This window comes from Notechis scutatus, chromosome 4 (assembly GCF_049901735.1).
Source record: "Notechis scutatus isolate UNSWTSFEM ecotype Mainland chromosome 4, rNotScu1.2, whole genome shotgun sequence".
Classification (NCBI taxonomy): domain Eukaryota; kingdom Metazoa; phylum Chordata; class Lepidosauria; order Squamata; family Elapidae; genus Notechis; species Notechis scutatus.
This window is the reverse complement of record NC_142012.1, coordinates 33913701-33938104: the sequence shown is the minus strand read 5'-3', so window position 1 is coordinate 33938104 and position 24404 is coordinate 33913701.

The following is a 24404-nucleotide window of genomic DNA, read 5'->3' as shown; positions in this document are numbered from 1 at the left end:
TATAATCAGGCTAGATTAATGTAGGATATCATCGGGATAGAATTCAACTGGTGTAACAACCGGTTCGGTGAGCGCACACCAAACATATGCTTTGTGCATGCGTGCAGCATTTGCAACTTACCTTCTGCTGCAACTCCTGTGTGTAAACAGCTGATGTGCAGCAATCTGCTGTGCCATGTGAATCAGCTGAGCTGAAAACCCCAAAAATAAAGCACAGAATAGAGTCCAGGCGGGTGGGTGGGCCCAACAGCTGATCATCAGAGTGAAACCGTTCACTCACAGCTGATATTTGAAGCTACCGGTTCGCCTGAACCAGGCCGAACCAGTAGAATCCCACCTCTGGACATCATGTATCTTTTTCTCAGGACAGAAAGAGTGTGGAATATTATTAAAGCACTGTGCATAGTCAGAAGTTTGGGAATCACTACCACTGGACCCTCCATTTGTGGAAATCATTTGAAGAAGTTATTATTCATAGATAGGCATTTAGGGTGTTATACAAAGAACTACACTGGTTTTTTTCCTGTAGGAAAAAAGAGTGGAATTGTTTCAGTGTTTTACTAAAGTTTCTCAGAGTGGGACATCAACCTCTTGTAGCCAATACTATTCAACTCACAGGGTATATTTTGTGGTGCTGACATATCCTTACATGTTACAGAGAAAATAATGAAAGTTTCCCCCTTGCTTTTCAGAAGCTAGAGGTATAGAATGCCTGCTTTAGAGAGCTAAAGCAATAGTAGTCGAGGTGCACACATTCATTTATTCTGCAAAACTAGCAGGTGATGATAGGAACAGGCTGTGAACATATTTAAAATTAATATTTGAAGTTTCTGGGGAAACACATCACTCACAGTATGAACATCCAGAATGTTCAGACTCACAGCAGAGATAATATGAAATCAATTGAAAGTGGCTGTCAGCTAAACACACCCATGGATTTGGGTAACTTAGTCATTATTGCACCAAGTTTACTAATCTGCAAGAGCTCATTAAAGACTGCAGCTAAACTCTGTACAAATACCCACCACAGCAAATTTCCACCTGCTTTGGAAATCTTTGTGATCACTCTTTCATATAACAAATATGTATCTCCATCGGCTTTGCCTGTTCCAAGGCAAGACAGTATAAGAATTCATTATTATGGCTGACAACTGCACTGAAGCCCATAATAAGAATCTCCTTCACTTGCTCTAACAAGCAAATTCCCTGTTTTCCTCTTATAGAAAGGAAGTGCTGTCCGTATATGTGGCTTGAAAGGAAAGCCTATCTGCCCTTCCATTTTCTCCTTTTATTTGCCTGATTTGCAATTCTGTGCAGGTCCTTCTCAAAGAAGCAATTCTCTGCTGGAAATGCTGCAGCTGGTTTCCCCCCTCCCTGCATTCATAGTGAGGGAGGCAGCAGTGGGCTCACACAAGATTGGCTTAAATGGGAAATCAATACCGGTTCCTCATTCCCTACAAAAGAGCTGAACTGGCTGGCTCAGCTCCAAGGGAAAAAATGACTCAAGTGGAAAAGATTTGGCTGACAGGGAGATAGGAACTTTGCTTAGCTCGTACTATGCTTGTTGGGTCTATGCCACTAAGCACATCACAAGAAGTTTGAAATAATCTGGCTTACCTCTCACCATCTGCTTTCGGATGGACAGATAAATATTAGAAAAATCAAGGATAGAAGCTTGCGTTCCTGAGACAAATACCTATTAGCTTTGAAGTATTGAAATATTTCTGTTAAGCTCAGAAATAGGAAAGCTTTTGGAAAGAATTGTGTATAGCCAAAAAGTATTTGTCACCATAGAACAGCAAATGACAGTCATCAATCTATCATTTCCAGAAACAAACTTTCTCGGATTATAGTCAATTTGTACCTTATCTGACAGTCCCAGGCAATGCTATGTGATATTAGGAGGAATGACCATTTTATACATTCCCACCAGGTTTGTAGGAATGTGGTGGCTCAGTGGCTAAGACACTGAGTTTGTCAATCAGAAAGGTAGGCAGTTCGGTGGTTCGAATCCCTAGCACCATGTAACAGAGTGAGCTCCTGTTACTTGTCCCAGCTTCTGCCAACCTAATATGCAAGTAGAAAAATAGGGACCACTTTGGTGTGAAGGTAACAGCATTCTGTGCGCCTTTGGTGTTTAATCATGCCAGCCACAGGAGACGTCTTCAGATAGCGCTGGCTCTTTGGTTTTGTAACGGAGATGAGCACTGCCCCCTAGAGTCAGAAATGACTAGCATGTATGTGCAAGGGGAACTTTTGTGGACATTGGCCCAACATTTCAAGGGCCACATTGAATTCTTTGTCCTTAGGATATGTACCCTTGATTTTAGTTCTTATACTGAACTCATATCTTCCTGAACCCTTATATAACAAGTTAGGATTTTAGAAGTTAAGTATGAAAGAAAAATAAGACAAAGGCAATATGAAGATTCAGAAAGCAATCCTTAATATTTGAAGGAAAGAAAAAAGAACTTGAGGAACTTTATAAACAGGTAAAGGAAAGAGGAAAACAGATAGAAGAAGAAAGGTGAGTAGAAAAATTAGGATAAAACATAATCAAATATTAATTACTTTGGAAGCAATTTCAACTGTTCTTTCTAAATTTCCAAATAGTTCAGATTAATTTGAGGCTCTTGAAAGGTAGAATTGTGATTATGAAGTGTACGGTACAGTTTTGGCTATTGCAATAGACAATAAGGCCCGAGACATGCCAGCAAGTCAGAAAAGAGCTTCATTCCTCAGCAAACGCTCAATTCAAAAGTACTCGGAGATCTCCGATTCCTCCCATCCTTGACCAGCACGCCAGAAAAGGACTCATTCCTCGGTGGGCACTAAGTTTGGGAGTGCTCTATTTAAAAGTGCTCAATGATCTGTGACTCGACCTATCCTTGCTAGAAGGTAAGGTGGTGGGGCTCGCCAGTACCGGGAGGCTCAACGATCATCCTTGCAGGGCGGTGAGACGGTGAGATTCATCCCATCCTTGCAGGGAGGTGAGCACCAGAAGCTGTGAGTCGGTCTTCAGACAATTGCAGCCAGGATGTGAAACAGACTGCTTCCCCACTGCCGCCCCTCCTTCCCTCTTCCATCTTCACAAAATTGTAAATCTGGATTTTCTCTTTAAAAGGACAGTAACTTTGGACTTTCAATAAGTAGGGAAGTATTGTTATAACCAAACTCCTGTGAAGATTGGAAGCAATTTTATTTCCTGTGATATAAGCAGAAGTATATTGAAGCCAGGAGTGAATGCTCAATATAAATCTGAGTCTACATAGTAAAAATATAAACTGTTCAAATTGCCAGTGCAAGACTATCTTTCTTTCTCTTTCTCTTAAAAGCAACAAACTTTGAAAGTGTATTTAAATTAACTAGGAGGGGGCCAGAAATTCCATTCATCAAGGGAAAACAAAACAAAAAGTTTCCTGTTGCTTCCCAGTGAGGGGCCAGAGATCCCCCGTTCAACATCTTTGCATCCTTACTATATCAAAAACTCAATCGACAAAACAAGAAAGAGAATGTAAACCCTTGCTCATTGATTGTTTTCAAACAGCCCAGGAAAAGAGACCTTCTGCCAGTTTATGAAGGGTTATAAACCTATTCTCAGTTATCAACAACAGCTAAGCAAAGCAAAGCACTAACCCTTTACTTACCAACTCTCAATACTACTTCATACTACTTACTTTCATTATCTCAAAAAAATCAATTTCTTTAAAATAATTAATTTTTATCAAATGATCAATTGAATTATTGTTTTTTTGCTTAGTATGATTGAATGTTTAGTGCATATAGTATAATTACTGAATATCTGATTAGTAAAATCAGTGATTTAGTGAATTTAATTGACCAGTGTGTTTAGTAATTATTGTAATAAATTAGGCTGTTTGTTGCTTAGCAAAATTTGATTAGAGTGATTTGAATAACCAATTGATTGATTGATTGATTTTTAGTAATAAGCAACCTTACTTTTGATTTAGTCTTTAACATATCAATTAACATTTATTAATTACCAACTTTCATTAAGTAACTGTCTACCTATCACATTAACTAGCTACTGTAATTGTTTAGTATACTGTTACCATTGACCATGCCAGCCAAAAACTCCAAACCAAAACAAAAGAAAAACATCTCTACCAATGACCTCCCAAACTTCTGCACATTTCAAATGTCTTGAAACCATCAACGAAAGCGAAATGTACATCAAATGCTGCCTATGCGATAATCTAGCCCACCCTGCCTGCTTAAACACAAACAAAAACCTAGCTGATATGGTTAAAAATTCAGATACATTCTTTTTTCTATGTCCATCATGTTTTCCTAAGCTAAATAAACTGAGTACCCTACCTGACAGAGTTGAAAGCATAGAATTACTCATTCACTCAATAGAAGAATGCTTAGCAACATGTTTTGAAACAACTATACAAGCAAGCCTAATTTCTCTTGGGAAAAAAATACAGCACAGATAAGTGAGCTCAAAATCAAATCCCACAACAACCACAACCACTACTTCAACTACAATCACAACTACAACCAAAAATAACGACCAAACCACAGCCACAAACAATTACTATCCCTTCAAATAATTCCACAAATAATATCTCCTTCCTCATCAGAGACACCATGGAACGTGAACAGAAACGTCCAAATGCCACCTTATTTGGTCTCAAAGACACCAACAAATCAGACGACATCACCAAAGTTTGTGATACCATAAGCAACTATAATACAACAAATATCTCTCCTGAATATATCATTGAAATAACCAGAGATGGCCTTGGGTACAAATAGAATGACGGCTCTGTGGGCCCAATATTTTGTAGAGTTATATGCAAAAATGAGTCCAGCAAACGCATATTCATTCATACAATAAATGTCATTGCAAAAACCAATCCCAACCACAAAAAACTTCACTCAAGACCAGACTTATCCATACTGCAAAGAATCCACTCCATGAACTCCGTGCAGAACTCAAAAACCATCTAGACAATGGAGAAAAGGATCCATACGTTGACTACAAAGCTGATTGCATCAAAAGAAAGTCACACAACCCACAACTCCGCATCCAACCCACCCCATGCAATCCAATATCACTCAAAATTAGGCATGCACGCCCCTAACTACCTCTGTTCCAACCACAACTGGCCTTAAATGCAAGCTACTCAATGCAAGAAGCCTTGTAAATAAAATACTTGAATTTTTCCTCTTACTAAATACGGCTAAATTCGACATTATATTTGTCTGTGAAACATGGATCAACACATCTCTTCCTGACTCAATTACCACAATAAGAGACTATCATGTTTACCGATCAGATCGTAGATCAGATCAAATCCGCAGAGGAGGTGGTGTTGCTATCTTCTATAAACAGTCCCTACATCTAAAAAACATCCAAGTTACCCAGGAGCTTGCGATTCCTGAGACCATCGTCTGTGGACTGTCCTATATGAGCAGCATCCTGCCCACACACTTTTATCTTTCTTGGTGACTTCAATCTACCTCATATTAATTGGACCCTTAACGAATGTACAACTGAATCTACACATGCAACCTTCTACAATGCAGTAGCAAATCTGGGACTAGAACAACTAGTAACCAACAACACTAGACTTAACAACTGCCTCGATCTCATCTTCTGCAATAGTTTGAATTCAATTTATGGAATACAAATTAAATACCCCTTTTCCAACAGTGACCACAACATAATTGACTTTTGTCTCAACATACATCCACACAAAAATCATCACAATGACGAAATCCCCAATGTCTGTGGTTTGACTAGGAAATACTGGGCATGATCCTTTGCTGATCTAATACATATCGATTTTACAGAAGACATTGTTGAAAAAGCACTGCACAATCTAAAACCATCTCTATCTCTTGGACCGGACAGAATATGCGCCTACTTCTTAAAAAAGCTACCCACTGCCATAGCCAAACCTCTAAGCATAATCTTTGAAAAATCTTTCAGGACCAGCTCCTTGCCAAAACTATGGTCACAAGCCATGGTCATCCCCATCTTCAAAAAGGGAGACCCCAGCCTTAAGTGAAAATTACAGACCAATCTCCTTATGCTGCATCACCTGTAAAGTCATGGAATCAATTATTAACCAATCCACTATCCTCCACTTAGAGACAAACAACCTATTCTCTAATAAACAATTTGGTTTCAGAAAAAAGCTAGCCTGTAATCTGCAACTCTTACACTGCAAAAACATATGGACTACACAACTCGATCAGGACAAAGAAATAGATGCAATCTACATAGACTTCTGTAAAGCCTTTGATTCAGTTGTACATAACAAACTACTCCTAAAACTAAAATCCTACGGTATCTCTGGACACCTGCATTACTGGATAGAAGCATTCCTGTCAAACAGACAACAAATGGTCAAAATTGGGAGTGTCCTATCATATTCTGTACCTGTCAACAGTGGTGTCCCCCAAGGCAGTGTTCTAAGACCAACTCTTTTCATACTCTACATAAATGACCTTTGTGATCATATCAAGAGCAACTGCATTCTCTTCGCTGATGGTGTAAAGCTATTCAACATCACAGACAATACTGCTACCCTTCCAAAAGACCTTGACTATATATCAGAATGGTCAAACAAATGGCAACTTCAAATCTCAACAAATAAATGCTCTGTCCTACATATTGGCAAAAAAAAAATCAGAAAATAAAATACAGGCTGAATAGTCAAGACCTTTTTGATGATCCAAACTCTGTCAAGGATCTTGGAGTATTCATATCAAATGACCTAAGTGCTAGAGCCTACTATAACTACATAGCCAAAAAGGCGTTAAGAGTTGTTAACCTAATCTTACGTAGCTTTTTCTCTGGTAATATTGCACTAATAACTAGAGCATACAAAACATTTGCTAGACCAATACTCGAATACAGCTCAGCAGTCTGGAACCCACATTACGCATCTGATATTAACACAGTTGAGAAAGTCCAGAAATATTTCACAAGAAGAGTTCTCCATCCCTCTACTTGCAGAATACCTTATGCCACCAGTCTTGAAATTCTAGACCTAGAAAACCTAGAACTACGCCGCCTTCGGTCAGATCTAAATATAGTATATAAAATCATACTTTGCAATGTCCTATCTGTCAATGAATACTTCAGCTTCAACCATAACAACACTAGAGCAAACAATAGATACAAACTCAAGGTTAATCGCACCAAACTTGATTGCAGGAAATACGACTTTAGCAACAGAGTGGTCAATGTCTGGAATACTCTACCTGACTCTGTGGTTTTTTTCCCCAAACCCCAAAAACTTTAACCTTAGACTGTCTACTATTGACCTCACTCCTTTCCTAAGAGGTCTCTAGGAGGCGTGCATAGGCACACCAACGTGCCTACCGTCCCTGTCCTATTGTTTCTTTTATATATTTTTTTATTTTTCTTATATGTATCCATGTATTCATAACTATGTTTTTACTTATACCTATTATCTTTTAAGCAATTGACAAATAAAAAAGTCCATTTTATGTAATATAGGCAAGGTTGTTTTAACAGTTAAAATGAAATGTCCAAAATGCCTTCAGATATCTTGCCACATTAGCAGCAGAATTGGTTTCCAAGACCTCCCTTAGTTTGGTCTAAGCATTTCCAAGGAATGCCATCTTGGAACAATGTCTTGAATAAAAGTGAAGATTCAAAAAGATACCATCCAAATCCTTTTGCAAGATCCACATTTACTTTCTCAATATATTCCCTTTTTCTCTTTCTTCACAACAGTGAATCAGTGCTGCCATAATGGGCAACTGGTGTCTCTCCAGATATTGCTGAATTATACTTCCCAGTATTTCTAGAAAAATTGTGACCTCTAGTATTAATGCAGATATCCATTTGTTATTCATACTTTCTTTCCAATGTTCTGACTAGAAGAATAATAACTTGCAATACATTTTAACATAATTTATCAAATTTCCTTTAGGAATAAGCTTAATTTAATTAAAACATTTTAATGTTTAATTTTAAACATTCAAACATTTAAGATGACAAATATATCCAGAATTAAGCTTCTTCACCATCAGCAAAATTCTTAGAAACATGACAATAACTATCTTTATGCAGTAATTTATTTATTTAATAACTTGCACGCCCTCTCCATCATTAAGATGACTATGCAATATTTATTACATATTTTTAAAAGTCTCTGCTTCCATTTATAATGAGAAAATTGGAGACAAACCCTTCCTGTAATTGCAACATGCAATGTCACCAGTCTTTCTACAAGTAAGCAGGAAAGAGGACAAATCCTCCCAAAAATGAGAAAAAAGAGACCTTACATATAACAATAAGACTTACGTATTACCTCTGCCTTTTTTAACATTAAAGGTATTCAAAGTGTTGCATAACTCATGTGGACAGTAATTTTGGTTTTCTAAAATGATATACTCTGGAGGTTCTCAGTGCTTTGACCCCTAAAATGATAAATGGATTTGTGTGCAAGTTCTCCAATCCCTTGAATAAAATTGCTCTATTCTTTAATAAGTCATTCTGTTAAAGACAGCTTTGACCTTATTCCCTAACTCAAGTTAATCTAAAAGCTGCAGAAGTGCCGAGATGTCGATTGGGTTTGTACACAGCTATGGTAATCATTGTGATGCAGTTGGAGTAGCCTACTCACATTTGCCTTTTTTAGAAAAGATGGTGGGTTCCTATCAAACATCCTTTCCAAAGTCCCAGTTGGATTCATTCCAGATTATTATTTTACACTATCTCTTCAGAGGACAGTGTCCTGGAAAGCACAAAGCTTCCCCCTCATAAGCATAAACTAAGGAAGCTACACAAAAAAAGGAAGTTATGTCTTCTGCACCTAATCCTACTGCCCTGAAAGGCAAACCTCTCTCTCCCTTGCAGTTTTGGTTGCAATAACTGTCAGTAGTAAATAACACACCAATTGGCACTGCAGCTGACCAGTCTTCCTCCTGCAGGAGAAAACATAAATAGTAGCTTTTTAAGGTACTGTAGCTTCTGTTTACAAAGTGATAAGTATATGCATTCACAAATTAGCAAAGTACTATTCAAACATGAAAAAAAAAAAAGAAACATGAAAAACAGGGCAAACAGTTCGAAGTAAGCTTTTTTTTGCCTCTAATTCCCCATCCGGCTTTGGGACAGAACTGCACTTTGGAACTGTGGTGTCTCTCAGAAATTCATGATAAGAACTTGGTATTAGGTTGTGCAATGTTTCAGCTTTGTCTTAGAAAATGTACCTGGGAATGTGTGAACTCAGCATCTATATGTGAATCAATTTGGTCTCACACAGCTACAGCATATGTGAATGATTTAATGAATTGCAGAAAGGTGCTATGTTCATGCTCTTACGCATTCCAAAGCATCTTTTCTTAACTAAAACTAAAACATTACACATCTGCTTGTCCTCTCAAAGGTCCTCTATTTTAAGAACCTGTAGTATTTCTTTTCTTATCCCTAGACCCAGAGCAGACAATCTTTCTTTGGATGTATTCCTTTGTTTTATTTTTTTGGCTTCTGAAAGATGCAAGGGCTGTAGTAATGATGCAGAAACATCACCAAGAAAAAGGACTGAAGTTTTAGAATCTTTTTAAAAAGTTAAGTTAGGGACAGTTAGGGAAGAAAGGAAGAAAGAAAAAGAAAACAGAAAGAAAGAGAAAGAGAAAGAAAGAAAGAAAGAAAGAAAGAAAGAAAGAAAGAAAGAAAGAAAGAAAGAAAGAAAGAAAGAAAGAAAGAAAGAAAGAAAGAAAGATATATTTGATAGTACCATTATTTTTATGGATAGATATGGTTCGAATAGAATAACAGACTTGGAAGGAAGGGCGTGCATAAGTGCACCAACGTGCCTACCATCCCTGTCCTATTGTTTCTTTTTATTTTTCTTACATGTATCCATTTCATGTATTCATAACTATGTTTATACTTATACCTATTATCTTATAATCGCATAATCACATAATAGCATAAATAAATAAATAAATATGGAGGAAAAAAACATTGGAGGTCTTCTGGTCCAATCACCTGATTAGGCAGGAAACCCTATACCATTTCTGACTAATGGTTGACCAATCTCTTTTTAAAAACTTCCATTATTGGATAATTCACAACTTCTGGAGGCAAGTTGTCACAGTGATTAATTGTTCTTACTGCCAGGAAATTTCTTCTTAGTTCTAGGTTGCTTCTCTCCTTGATTAGTTTCTGTTAAGAATATAAGTCACCTAACAGTAATTTGGGTTGGAAATATATAAACCAGGATAGACATTTTAATACTGTATCTTTAAGAGAATCCTAAAAGTGTAATTGGGTGTGGTTTCTCAAACGGCCATAAGATGGAGCCAGAAACCTGGGTTGTCTTAGTCTTATTCTCAGAAGAGAGTATGAGTGAGTCTCTGTTTCCTTCTGTTGGAGAGTATTGCCATTCTTCCATTTTTTCTAATTGACTGCTATTCTTGGATTTGATGTAAGTCTGATACTGAACTGTTTTTACACTGGACTTTGTTATTGGATTATCCTTGGACTGAAAACTGACTGATTTACCTGTAAATGACTTTGGACTGCCTATTTTGAACTTTGCTTAAACCTTTATTGAAAGTTAAAACCTACATTTACTGTACAGTGTATCTGTGTGCTGTGTGTGTATTATTCAAACACTACTCTCTGTACATCTCCTTGTATGCGCTCATTCTCCTAACAGGGAATCACCTCAACAGTTTCCATCAATTGCTTCTTGTCCTGCTCTCAGGTGCTCTGGAGAATAGCTTGACTCCTTCTTCTTTGGGCAATCCCTCGAGATATTGGAACACTGTTATCCTGTCACCCCTAGTTCTTCTTTTCATCAAACTAAACATACCCAATTCCAGCAACCGTTCTTCATATGTTTTAGCCTCCATCCCCTTAATCATTTTTCTTGCTCTTATCTGCATTCCTTCTGGAGTTTCAACATATTGTTTACATTGTAGTGATCAAAACTGGGTGCAGTATTCTAAGTGTGGTCTTACCAAGGTATTATAAAGTGGTATTAACACTTTAGGTGATACATGTTGTGTTGAACATTCTCACATCAGAATTTAATTCTTCAGTTAGATATTTTTATCCTATAATTAATCAAATATTAAGTATAAGTATACAAATACAAGTATTAATAAAAATATAATGCCTTTTCTGTCTCAATAAAAATGTGGAGTCTGATTTTTTTTAAAAATGATCATATACAAAAGAATTACATAATGGCAGGGAGAGTGTACTGAGAACTACACTTATTTTTTAATGGTATACCACATTTGAAAGTAGAAGGGGCTCAAACACACCCACATCTTCTTTCATTAATTTCTCTAGGAAATTAAATTAAATGTGGTTTATTTATTCCTTCCCTTCTCTAATGCTAAATAAATATAAAAACTGGTTTCATATCTAACATTTTCAGGAAGCTCTGTGTGTTTCAGATGTATATGGACAATATGAATTGAAAAGAAATTGTGACATCCTGTCAATCAAGTCCTCTGATTGCTCAATGTAGATTAAAAACTTCCTGTTTACACTGTCATAATGGCAATTATGAATAAATGCATGCACCACATGGCTTTTGAGATATACTGTTTTTAAGCACTGGAAACTAAATATAAGTCACACTCTATTTGGCGCATGATGTCTGTGGACATCTGTATGCCTGCAATGTATAGTATAACAACTATGGGCATTTTGATGTATGTTTTCCGTCCTTTTAATTGTAAACCACCAAGAGCAATTGAGCAATCAGACAGTCTCTAAATCAGATAAACAATAAGAACAATAATTTTATTTTATATACATTTATTTCAACATGAAGTGCAAGAAAAACAAGAAAATAATGTAGTATAAATAAACATCAACAGTAAAATCAAACAATGATCAGTTTAAAACAATATCTAATCCCATCTCAATTTAACTAGTATCTGTTGGCTGCATTATTTCTGCTCTATAATTTGTTCTTCATGGTGCAGAACCAAAGAGGGGTCTCTTTATAGGGGTCTACTTTCCATTAAGTATTTGTCTTTTTTTTTGGGGGAGAATAATAGCTGAGGTTCATGTAAAGTACTTTTAAAGAAATAAAAGCATTTTAAACCTTAAGAGATTAAGTTCCAAGTTTAGTTCAAAGAGGAGTTGTTATTAGAGACTGCTGTGGCTCAGTTGCCAGCTTTCTTATTGCTGAAGTAAGAGTTGAAGTCACCTGAGTTTTAGATCCTTGCCTATCTTGGTTGCTGCTCAAGAACCAAATGGTCATGTAGCAGAGGTGTTACCTGTGCGAATCTATGTACACCCAAAACTGTTCATGCTACTGCATTCTTCACCAGTTGCAGCTTCCAGATCAGAGGTGGAATTCAGCAGGTTCTGACCAGTTCTGGCAGAAATTTCGAGTAGTTCAGAGAACTGGCAAATACCACCTCTGACTGGCCCCGCCCCAATCTGTTCTCTGCCTCCCAAGTCCCAACTGATTGTCTGGGTTTTCTTTTGTTGCCCTGCATAGGAAAACAGGTTAGTGAGGTAGGTAGGGAATAGGGTTTTGCAGTAACATTCCTCCAGGAGTGGGGTGGGAATGGAAATTTTACAGTATCCTTCCCCTGCCATGCCCACCAAGCCACGCCCACAGAACTGGTAGTAAAAAATTTTGAATCCCACCACTGTTCCAGATACTGTTCAAGGGTAACATCATATCAACCAATTTTAGCCTTCCAGAAGGCCACAAAAACTTATCTCTTCCCCCAAGCATTGGGATAGGATGGGGTTAAGTTGGTTAATAGTATGGTTGGCCTGGTATTTGATGGGGAGGATTTATTCTGTTTTGTACCTTGTTTTCAATGGGTCTTGGAATCCAGCTAGGAACTTTATATGAAATCTGTATCCATGTATGCTCTTTAAACAAATAAACAAACTTGGGGCAAGATATCATCATTTTGCTAATGAAACCCATTTATACATCTTTGTCCAGGCAGCAAAGCCATTGAGGTTCTGTCCCAGTATCTGGAAAATGTGGAAGCCTGAATGGGAAAGGACAAATCAGTCTAAAAAATTCTGGGACTTGAAGCACCCTGGACTCATAAATTTTCCTTCTTCATATCTGAATGAGGTGTTGTGGTTCACCGGCAGCCTGTCTAGACAGCAACAGAATCGGACACTGGGGAAGAACAAGTCTAAGAGTCTGGGGAGGACTCAGATGAGGGTCCTGCATCTGATACAGAGATGGCTCTGGAACCTCTAGAATCTGGCAGCAGTGAGGTAGAGGAACAAGAGGAGCCTGTTCCCAGTGTGCATGTGCGCAGATCTAACAGAAGGCAAGAGCAACTAAGACAAAAGGGGTGACTTGGGAGTAAGGCTTGGAGGTGATTGCCCCTCCCATAAGGTATAAAGGAAGTGCAAAGGTAGGAAAACCTTTGCAGGAAGCAATGTCATTCACTCTGATCAGTTTGGACTCTGAAAGCTCTGTGGTTAATTCGTTCCCCATTTTGGTTTTGAAAGACTAATTGGGACTTTAGTCATTAGCAGCACTTCAAGTCAGATAAGGTGCATTCTTATCTCAAAGAACTTTGGCAAATGTTCCTGGGGCTATTTATAACTGGTTGAAACTCATCCCAGGCTGTGAATGATGACAATTCATAGCCATTGAACTAAAATAAATGGGATTTGGATTTTATGTGTGTTTTTTTCAGGAAGCCTTGGTCAGAATATGTGGTAGCATTTCCCCATTCAGAGTCTGGTGAACAATTTGAAGCATCTTCATGAATTTATATCTCCTAGATTAAAGTTTTAGATCTTGTATAATACTAATAATAACCATAATAACCATAATAACCATAATAACCATAACAATGTTTTTTAATGGAGTCGAGCCGGGTGTGGAGTGAGGAGGAGTGCTGTAGAAGTAATACCTCCTTAAAAAACCTTGATCCAGCTGGTCCAGCGGGTAGTACCTTGTAAGGGCCCCTTTCCAGGGTTACAGGAGAAAATGGTCAACAGTTTTGAAGGCAGAAGAGGGCTTTATGCCCCAATGACAGACTGTGCAATCACCTTCTGGCAATTCCTGCAACACAACTGGAACTAATCATATCAGCTCTGCTGTTCTATTAGACTATTTCAGTGACATGGAGAGGGGGAAATCTGCCTCTTGGGTAACAGTTTATCCTCCATATTAAATTACCTAGGCCTGATGCTCTGGAGAGGACACTCCAGCTTTGCATACAGCATTGAAACAACATGGGAAGATGGCAGTTACCAGTTTCATAGCGTGATACCATAGTCTCTTGAGACTGAAGGATGCCAATTCAATTCAATAGGGTTTTTTTTAAAAAAATATTTTTTATTTAGCCAGCACAAAAATTGGCAGCTCTTCCTGATTTTTGTAACAACTTACATTAAGTTGTTTGACATAATTAATTTTGGACATAAGCCAGTAGGCAGAAATAAAAATCAGGAAGAGCTGCCAACACTTGTTGCTATGGTCCAATCAAGTCACCAAAGGGTTAGAAGAGATGCTTAACTATATAGATAATATGAAATGGATTATTCTACTAGAAATTCATAAGATTAAAGTTACAAGTTGTCTGATATACTGTATTATGGTGGTAAGATACAGTTGATCTGATGACCTGTATATATTATAATAATTCTATATAGCATTGTACATTTGTGATATGTTATACGTTGTACATATTATCCAGTTAGGGAAGACTGAACACAACTATAAATTAAAGGTATTTTCCCTCTTAATATGATTTTATTCATTTTTTTATTATATTAAAAGTAAAACAGAGAATATTGAACCCTGACACCTATGATAATATGTGGATCAATTAAGAATCTAATAATGAACAATGCACATTGATAGTGATTTCTATCAATAGCTATGTTATTTTACAATATTACTTTATCTTAGTCTTTTAGCATGTATATTTGTAAGCAAAGGACTAATATGTGGTCTGTCTTTCTGGTACGGTCTTTTGCTGGAAGAAAATAATGAGTAGAATTTAAAGAAGGACACCAAAGGAGTTTCTCATATGTAAGAATATATTTTATTGTTTCTTTTGTTAGTAAAATAAGAGAATTCGTATTTCTTTTAAAGCAAAATTTTCCTTTGGATCCCGTTTTCTCTAGAAGAGAAAACAGAAAATCACAGTTGTTCACTTGGACAAGAACAATCATATACAATAGTTTGAATTCTACTGAAGTGGAATTACAGTTAGTCACTTATTATTTGTCTTGAAAATTATTCCTTCTGGGTGAATAGCTTGCCAGACCCACTCATAAAACCACCGCATCACACAGCTTCTTGTCATTCCCTTCTCACAAAGTAGCTCTCCCTTTGTCAAATCACTTGGCTATGAAGACTGTCTAACAAGAGATCTGCTCAGCAGAAGAAATGGAAATATCAGAAGGTGCAGGGACTCAGAAACCCTAATCCTATAAATGACAAAGAGTTTAGTAACAATATATCTTCAGCAGGCACAAAGTAATAATTCCTGTGACATGTTGCATAGGTGAGGAAATGTTGTAAACAGGTGAGATATCCCATCTGGTCCTCTATAATGCTGTGAATCACAACCATGCAAGATTATATACTGTATGTATGTATCATGAGAAGCATCCTCTCTAATATGTCTTCCTCATAAGCATTTTACCTTACTGTCTCCTGACAATTTTCCAGAATATAAATCCTATTCTCAATGAGACTGATTACTAATTAAGAGACTTGGAAACATATGGTTTAAATCATATTTCACTTTATTGGAAGTGATTAACAATGCTAACCAATATTAATGCATCTACAAATATGGGCATATGCCCTCTTAAATCTCCCATGACATTAATTACCATTATTTTAATCCCTTTAATACTTATATAGACATTCAATTGTCAGCAAATTAGAACAATATGTAGATATTCCAACTTTAAGTCTCTAGAGTAGGTACAAAAGGTTTCATTCCAGTTTACTGCACCTACATATTTTTCAGGAGAGAGAAATGTTTTCAAAGTAATGTGTGACTTAAGAGCTAATAAATCAAGTAAGACTTTTTTCAACTCAACAGATTTTTTTGTCTTTTTCCAATTTGCTTTAATATCTATCTTCTCTTTGTCCTTGATCATACAAATCAATTAAAGAAGTTTCCAAGAAATCTTCAGTATAAAAAATTATAAATTAACTCAGGGGACAGAAGAAGGTTCACTGGTCATATTTTAAATATGTAATTATAGAACTATACAAAATTTTAATTGCACATAGATAGATATGTTATTAAGTGGTGTGCTGCTCTTCCCTGAAGAAGATCAATGCTTATACTGGTCTGTGTTGTATAATTTAAAAGATGAAAGCAGAAGTCATTCAAATATTGAAGCAACTGGTCTACTGTTATAAAAAGCCCAGGTCAAATTGTCAAGAAGGAAGATGACCTTGACAGAGATAGCCAGATTAGCTACCTGAGCAACAAGGGAAAGCATGGCTTAAGTCCAAAATAAGTGGGTATTTACAAAGCAGATACCTCCCCGATTCAATAAGTGATGGGAAATAAAACACACCAGACTTGAAAGATTCATGTCAGACATTATGTAGACCAAACCAAGATGTCAACTCCACAAAAATGCTATTTTATTAATTTCAGCTATAATAATACATTTTGGCAAACTATGCTTTATGTTAATTGATTCATACTGATGTGATTTAGGGAGGTATTTACCTGAGTCACTTGTGCATGTCTCTAAAAATCAGGTATGATGAGATCTAAGGGTCACAAGATAAATAACCAGGATGCAATAATAGGAGTAGAAGTCTAATGTAAATACTTGCTTTAGCACTGATATTGCCAAATATTGAGATGTTTTGTAATCATACCTTCAGAATCCCACCAAGCTACGGCTGCAAAGAGTCAGAAGCTATCCAGCAAAAAATATTATAATATATATCTGTATTGGAATTACTTATGAATTACTTATAAGAGTAATTTGTCTTGTGCGAAGATCACATTATTAAAATCAGTTATGTGACATAAATAGATGGCCTGAGCCCGAGGCTCCTGAAACCTTAAGATAAGATTCCAGTTGGAGGCATTCTGAAAACAACTGCTTTTCTGGAATATTTGAAGAAACTTCATAGCAATTGGTATTTGAGCTGATTCATCCCCAGTGAAGATTTCTTAGATAAAACCATGTTAATTACCAGTTTGATCATATATATACAAGTATGTTAAGCAACTGATTCATTGACAAAAAATTGATTCACCCTGAAGGATGATTATTTTACCCCCACACACCATGTACCATGTGTCTTCATCATTAAAGTAATCCCAACACAGTTGAAGGATGCCATCCTAAAAACTTTCGCCTAGGCTTTCATTTTTTGTTCAAGAGAAATCTTATCTTTCTGAAACACTGTAGATGTTTTTCAAGACGAGTGCTCTGAATTTGAGATAAAAGCTTGCATTATAAATGGACAAAGCATCCTGCCAGAGATTATAATAAATCTTCCTTCAAATATCACTCTGATTTATAATGTATAATACAAAAGAATAGATACACTTTAGATGAAATAGACACTTCTCATGGTGCTATCTTTATAATCTTCTCTAGCCCTTCAAAATATGAATGGCCAACTCTCAATCACATGCAGAATGAGGTGAAAGTACTACACTTGACTTTTCACTTTTAATTTAATGGTAGACCTTACAAATAGTTGAGAAAGACAATCCTTTTGCTGAGCACAATGACTTCATTTCTTTCATAGAAAAGAAGCTGTTCCCTTATGTGAAAAGTTCATGTGCAGTTATTACCTTCAAAATGTCATGGTTATACTTTTAAAATATGTTGGAGAAAATGGGAAGAATAAAAACAAAGCAAAACAAAAAAGTAGCATACCATGAAGATTTCTGAATGCATTTCATGGGCAAGACTGTCAATGCTTTTAGATATTAGTTTAGTTTGATAATTTAAAAGACCACTGATATGTAGCCTTCTGTCAAAGAAATGAATACATTGCATGTAAAAAAGTAAGCGTATTTCTACTCATAACCAAAACTTTAAAATGAACCCCACTCTTATTCAAAAACTTTCATTCTATTATTTCATATAATAAAATATTTTTAGTTTCACAGAATTGCTTTTTAGTCTTTCTGGTTTGGGCCACAACATTATTACCAGGACCACAATATTAAATGATAAATGAGGTTTTTATTGTGGAAATCTCAAAATCCATTCAATGGCATGACTAACACCAGTTTGATCTGTCACAGTAGGATTAGTGATTTGAAGCAATGTGCAGTGGACAGGTAAGCAGCAAAATCTAAATCAGCAAACCACAAGGTTTGAAGCATTGCTATTTTCATATCTATTCCATCAATTCACTTTTGCTATGGACAATAAGATACATTTGATAATGAAATTATATTATTTGACTTGGCCTATAAAGAAAACTGATGGAAGAAGCAGAAAAACTCCACATGATCATTTATGTTCTTCTTATAGATCAAAATGCTTGGAGAAAATACCCAACCAACTAATCAACCAACCAACAGCTTTGTCTCTTTTTGCTTCTTCATGGAATTTAAAGATACCATAAAAAGATATGCTTATATATATGATACATATATGTTTATCATATATGCATACACATACATATGCATACACATATGGAAACCAACACAAAACCAGGTATACAGTGGTGGGCTGCAGCGTGGTCATGCAGGTTCAGGCAAGCTCTTAGTTGTGATCGCTGGCTGGGCCCACCCATCTGCCCTTGTGCTATTCTTTTGATATATAACTAATGTTCTGGCTCATCCCCTCACACTGCCCAGCTGAGTTCCACCCTGCCCCTGCTGTACTTACCAGAGCTGCCTGAGTTGATTATCTGCATGTTTGAAGCTCTGTTTCAGTGTCAAATGGGCAGGAACAAGCAAAGAGATGATGATGATGATGATGATGATGATGATGATGATGATGATGATGATCATCATCATCATCATCATCATCATCATCATCATCATCATCATCATGACACACACACACACATACATATGCACATACATCTGTTTGTGTGTGCGTGCAATTGCATAGTTTATTTTTAGAATAACTAGAATACTATATATGTACCAGTTTTGTCTAACTAAAGCAGGGGTGTCAAACTCAAGGACTGCAGGACAGATTTGGACTGTAGAGTACTTAGATCTGGTCCAGAGAGCCGCCCTGGAAAAAGCAAAGCATTGGCCAGTGGTGCTTCTGCCAGAGAAAATGGAGCTCAGGAGCTTGTTTTTGCTGCCAAGGCAGCGCTCTGGCTACCACAGGTGCCTCCTATTTGAGTGGCATCAAACTGTCCATGCTCATCCTGGCCATGCCCACCCCAGCCTCACGAGATCAAACACAACCCTGATGCAGCCCCCAATGAAAAAGTGTTTGACACCCCTGATCTAAATATACATGGAGTAATTGCAACCTGTATGGAGGAAAGGGCTGCATATGGTTTTTAAGTAGCATGCAAGAGACTGTACAGCAAAAAAGGGCAAAGGCAAAAGAAGAATAAATTTAAATGATACAAATGAAGAAAATAAGAGTAGTATAACAAAGTGTTAATATAATTACTGTCAGTGTATTTAATAATTTTGACGTTATGTCTCATTAAGAAATATAATTTGATAGTAACTATTTGAGAAGTTCCCAAGAAGGTTAACACAAGATTTTCAGTGTCTACAGATAGCTTCTAATGTGCATCACTGTGCATGTAAAAATAGCTTACTATGTCCATTTTCATAAATAATTATGTTTAAATATTTTTAATATTTCCTATATATCTCTTCCCAAAAATGAAGTAATCTGTAAATAGCAGATAAAAACTTTATACTTTGTTTCTGCCCACCATTAGTTTCCTATATTTGTTGTACTGAAAAATTATGTTATTTGATATCTGCTAAAAGCTTATATTTTGCACTGACAAAACATAGAAGAAAGATACCATTCAAACAAAATATATCATGTAAAAGAGTTTTTACTTATATTTGAATTTTATTATTAGTATTTGCATATCTTTGCCACTATTATCAGCACCACTATGGCCCTACTCATATAGGAGCAACAAAAAAAAATATAAACTCATTGGAGTCTTTTATGATGTTGATCAAACACATCAAACACATTTTAATGTCACATAGGCACATGGACTTGCATGTTAAAAAAAAAAAAAACTGACAAACTTCTTGTAATCAACTGAATATGATATCCACTACAAGTGATGCATGTGCTTATTTTTCATCTAGGTAGAATGATAGAGTAAGCTTGTATTTTAGAACTTGGGTGCATGTAACCTATGGAAACTCTTTCAGGATGTCACAGAAATATCTGGCAGTCCCTGATCTATAGCTTCTTTAAGGTAGTAAATCACATTCATTGATCCAGGAAATATATTTGAGAATAAGAATGTTAGTAGGGACTCATTTATCTGCATCAGTTCTACTGATTTCTATAAGTGCTCATTATAAACACCATTAAATTCATGGTGAATTCTGATTACATGGACAGTACATTCATTCCTCCATTACAAGCTCTATACTTCTACCTCAATTTATCCTACTGTAAACTATTTCATAATTAAGACTGATATGTTATATGATGCTACATTCCTTTGAATAAGATCCTACTCTTACCTATTGAGAGCATCACCAACTGTAATACAAATTAAGGCTCTGCTTAGAAACTGCAAGTAACTGATTAGTTGCTATGAAGAAAATCTGATTTGTCTATGGCACTGGAAAATGTCCTGCAATTTTGAACTGAAACCAAATTTCATATACATTAAACATTAAAAAACATTAAAAACATAAACATTAAAAAATTTCATATACATTAAAACAAAGTGGGCAGAGAATACATGAACAATCACATCGACTAGACATTTTGTTGATTTTCACATTTCTAAGCTTGGAAATATCAAATAAGACTCCTTGGAATATTAACACCTCAGTACAAAATGAAGATTATACTTCCATATATTTCTATTAAATATATATTTTATTATTAGAGAAAGAGCAAAAGACTTAAACATGGAATATGTTAAGTTTTGAAGACTACTAGGTGAAAAACTAAATAAAGAAACAGAGTTAAAGTTGTAATGGCACCTTAGGCAGAGGCATTTTGTTTTATTTTGTCTTTGCTAAGATTTTATTATTTTAGATTTGTTTATTAATTGTTTATTTTTATTATTGTGGTAGCACCTAGCTGATTTTGTGTGATCTGGAAAAAAACTTAACAGAGCTGAACTGTATTTAGACTAGACTGGGAAATAGAAAAGCATCCCAGAAGAAGCCAACTGCAAACTGCTGCTTTGAGAAAACAATATAGAGATTGAGTCAGTTTAATGTTAAAACAGTTTTAGAAGTGAGTTTTATACTAGTGTTACATTGTAAAACAGTATGCTACATTTACACTATATTACTTTTTGTTATGTTTTCAGTTTCAATTTGGTGGGGATTTTGTAGATTTCAACAATTGTTAGTGGAAGGAGCTTTTGGGAAACAAATGTAAACTGAAGATAGCTTGGTGAAAAGCAGAGGTGATCAATGAAAAATGAAAGCTGTTCAGTAGACAATTCCTTTAATAATTCCTCTCCACACAAGGAGAAGAGTTGAGATTACTTGAGAGTATTTTAGACTTTGCTGCTACCAAGGAGACTACAAGACTGTGGTCTCTGGTAAGCTTAGACCTCTGGAAGATGAGGGTCTTTAAAATAATACAGAATTCTCATACTTTGTTTTGAGTTTCTTTTTTTAAACATAATAAGATAAGACTTACTAAAATTAGAAGCCAGAGAGAGCTAGAAGGAACTAAAGAACACTCAAATTTAATTGACAAATACAGAATTAAGTAAAATATTTTAACATTGGACATATTTAAAGATATGTTTAAACAATGGACCCAGAAGTTAATTTTAAGAGTTTCCACCTTAAACAGTGTTTATGGAACAGATCAAGTTTTGCCTGACTGACAAGATTGAAACTGATATGAAAGTGGATTTTAAACAATGAAATGGAAAAGATGATACATTGGATAATCATCAATAATTAAAATAGAAATACAAATTTCAAATTAAGACAGTGACATGGATTACTTTTCTGTACTTTACAAAAGAAGCTTGCTAACCTTTGAAGAATTTTGTGAGAAGGAATAAAGGGAAAAAATAAAAAGGAGTCAAGTTCTAAAACATTATTTGAAGAGAATAAAGATCATATTTTTAAAAAATAAAAGGAACTAATATAAGCTTAGTTTGTTTGATTAAAATAGGTATGATATTATGTCTGATCATCCTGGACTTTTGCTGACATATAACCATTGTTTATTGATAATAAGTGGGATATGGGAAAAAGAGATAGTTTCTAGAAGACAATTACTTATATATTCTCTTTTCTGGACTATATTCTTATTTTTTTCATTTTCTACTTCTTTTTCTTAAATTCTCTGCACTTTTTATTTTTTTCTATTTATTTTTTTAGTTTATATGTTTTTTTCGAATTGTAATTATAATGTACATATAATTATAATAGTTTAGAACATTATTAGAGCTGTGGTGGCACAGTGATTGCAGCAGTGCTGCAGGCTATTTCTGCTGCCTGCCGGCTGCCAGCAATTCGACAGTTTGAGTCTCACCGGTTCAAGGTTGACTCAGCCTTCCATCCTTCCGAGGTCAGTAAATGAGGACCCAGATTTTTGGGGACAATATGCTGACTCTGGAAACTTCATAGAGAGTGTTGTAAAGCACTGTGAAGCAGTATATAGGCTATTACAAAGAAAAAAGAAAAAGAAAAGAAACTGTTCCAGAAGCCATATGAAATGAACCAGGTGCCACATAAAGACTATCATCTATATTTATTTTATTTATTTATTTAGTCAAATGATTATTAGATAACAGATATAAGTATAAACATGGTTATGAATACATGAAATGGTTACGAATAAGAAAAAAAGAGGAAAGGGGTGAGGTCAATAGTATACAGTCTAAGGTTAAAGTTTTGGGGTTTTTGGGAAGAAACCACTATCATCTATATCTTTCTGACTTCTAAACAGAATATTGAAAAAACTCATAAAAAGGTTTCTGTTTTGATAAGGCTTAAAATAGTTAGTATGCAGTGGTGATTTTACAGATTGAATCCATCTGGAAAAAAAAATCAGATTTCTTATATGTAGAATATACAATAAGTAACTGCAAGGTATTTTAGGAAGTATATCACATCTGTGACATCTTGTGTTCCTTCCAAAACTTCTAAAATGGTACAATATCATATACAACTTAAATTAGGCTTTTTTTACTGTAGAAGCAACCAATTATTTCACAGAAGTAACCAATATAAACAATTTCATTGTTTTTCATTTCTTCTTTCAACTCTTATTCAGCAGAGGGTAGAGCACTATCTTACTTAATTTTAGACAATGATAAATCTGACAATGTAGCAATAGCATGCCATAAAAATAAAAACAAGATATTAAAAATCATCTTAAAATATTTCCTGGATCTCAAGTTGCACATAGAATTATTTAAATACATTTTTTATTTCCTGTTTTCTGCTTTATCCAGTTAGCCATTTCATGTTTCCTGTTTTTTTCAGTGCATCCCACATTGACAAAGTCACACACATAAAATAAAATATGCTATATACAAAGAAGGATGTCTATTTTATTACACACTATTATTGTCCTGTTTCCTTTTTAAAACAATTAGAAACTTTTAAAGAGTATGTAACTACAGATGTTTTACAAGTTTGTGATGGTCAGATCCTTCTTTACACAATTTGTGCATTATATAGCCAAATGTACCAATTATTATCATCATCATCTTTTAATGACCTCATAATCCTTTGTGAGGTGGAGTCTGGACAACTGAATGGAGCTAGCAGAGAGTTTTAATGGCTGGACGCCTTTCCTGCTGCCAATGCGGAGTTTTATTCAGTAGATATATTCTCATTGTGCCCAGAGAGAGAAATATCTGCTTCTACCTAGGATCGAACTCACAGCCTTCTGATTGTTAGATGAGAGCTCCACCTCTAGGCCACTGCACAATTCCCAAATGTACCAGTTAAATCTCTACAAAAAAAATTAACATATGATCCAAACTTATTGACAGTAAGTTTTATATTTTGCTGAGTACATGATTTATGTACAAGGAGTCAAAAAAGATGTTGTCCACAACAACAGCACTTTCTGCCATATGATGTACATTCTTATGAACATTACATATATTTTTGTATACAAGAAGTATTTTATACTTCTTGGCTATATCTCATACTTTGTTGTGTTTTGTCACTCCCCTTTCCCCCAATTCTGGTATATTTGTTTGAGCCGTTGATCAGTAATTAAATGAATGACTGGATAAAGAAGAAAGAGCTGTCAGTCTGATTTGGATAGCTTTACATCGCTCCTGTTTCTT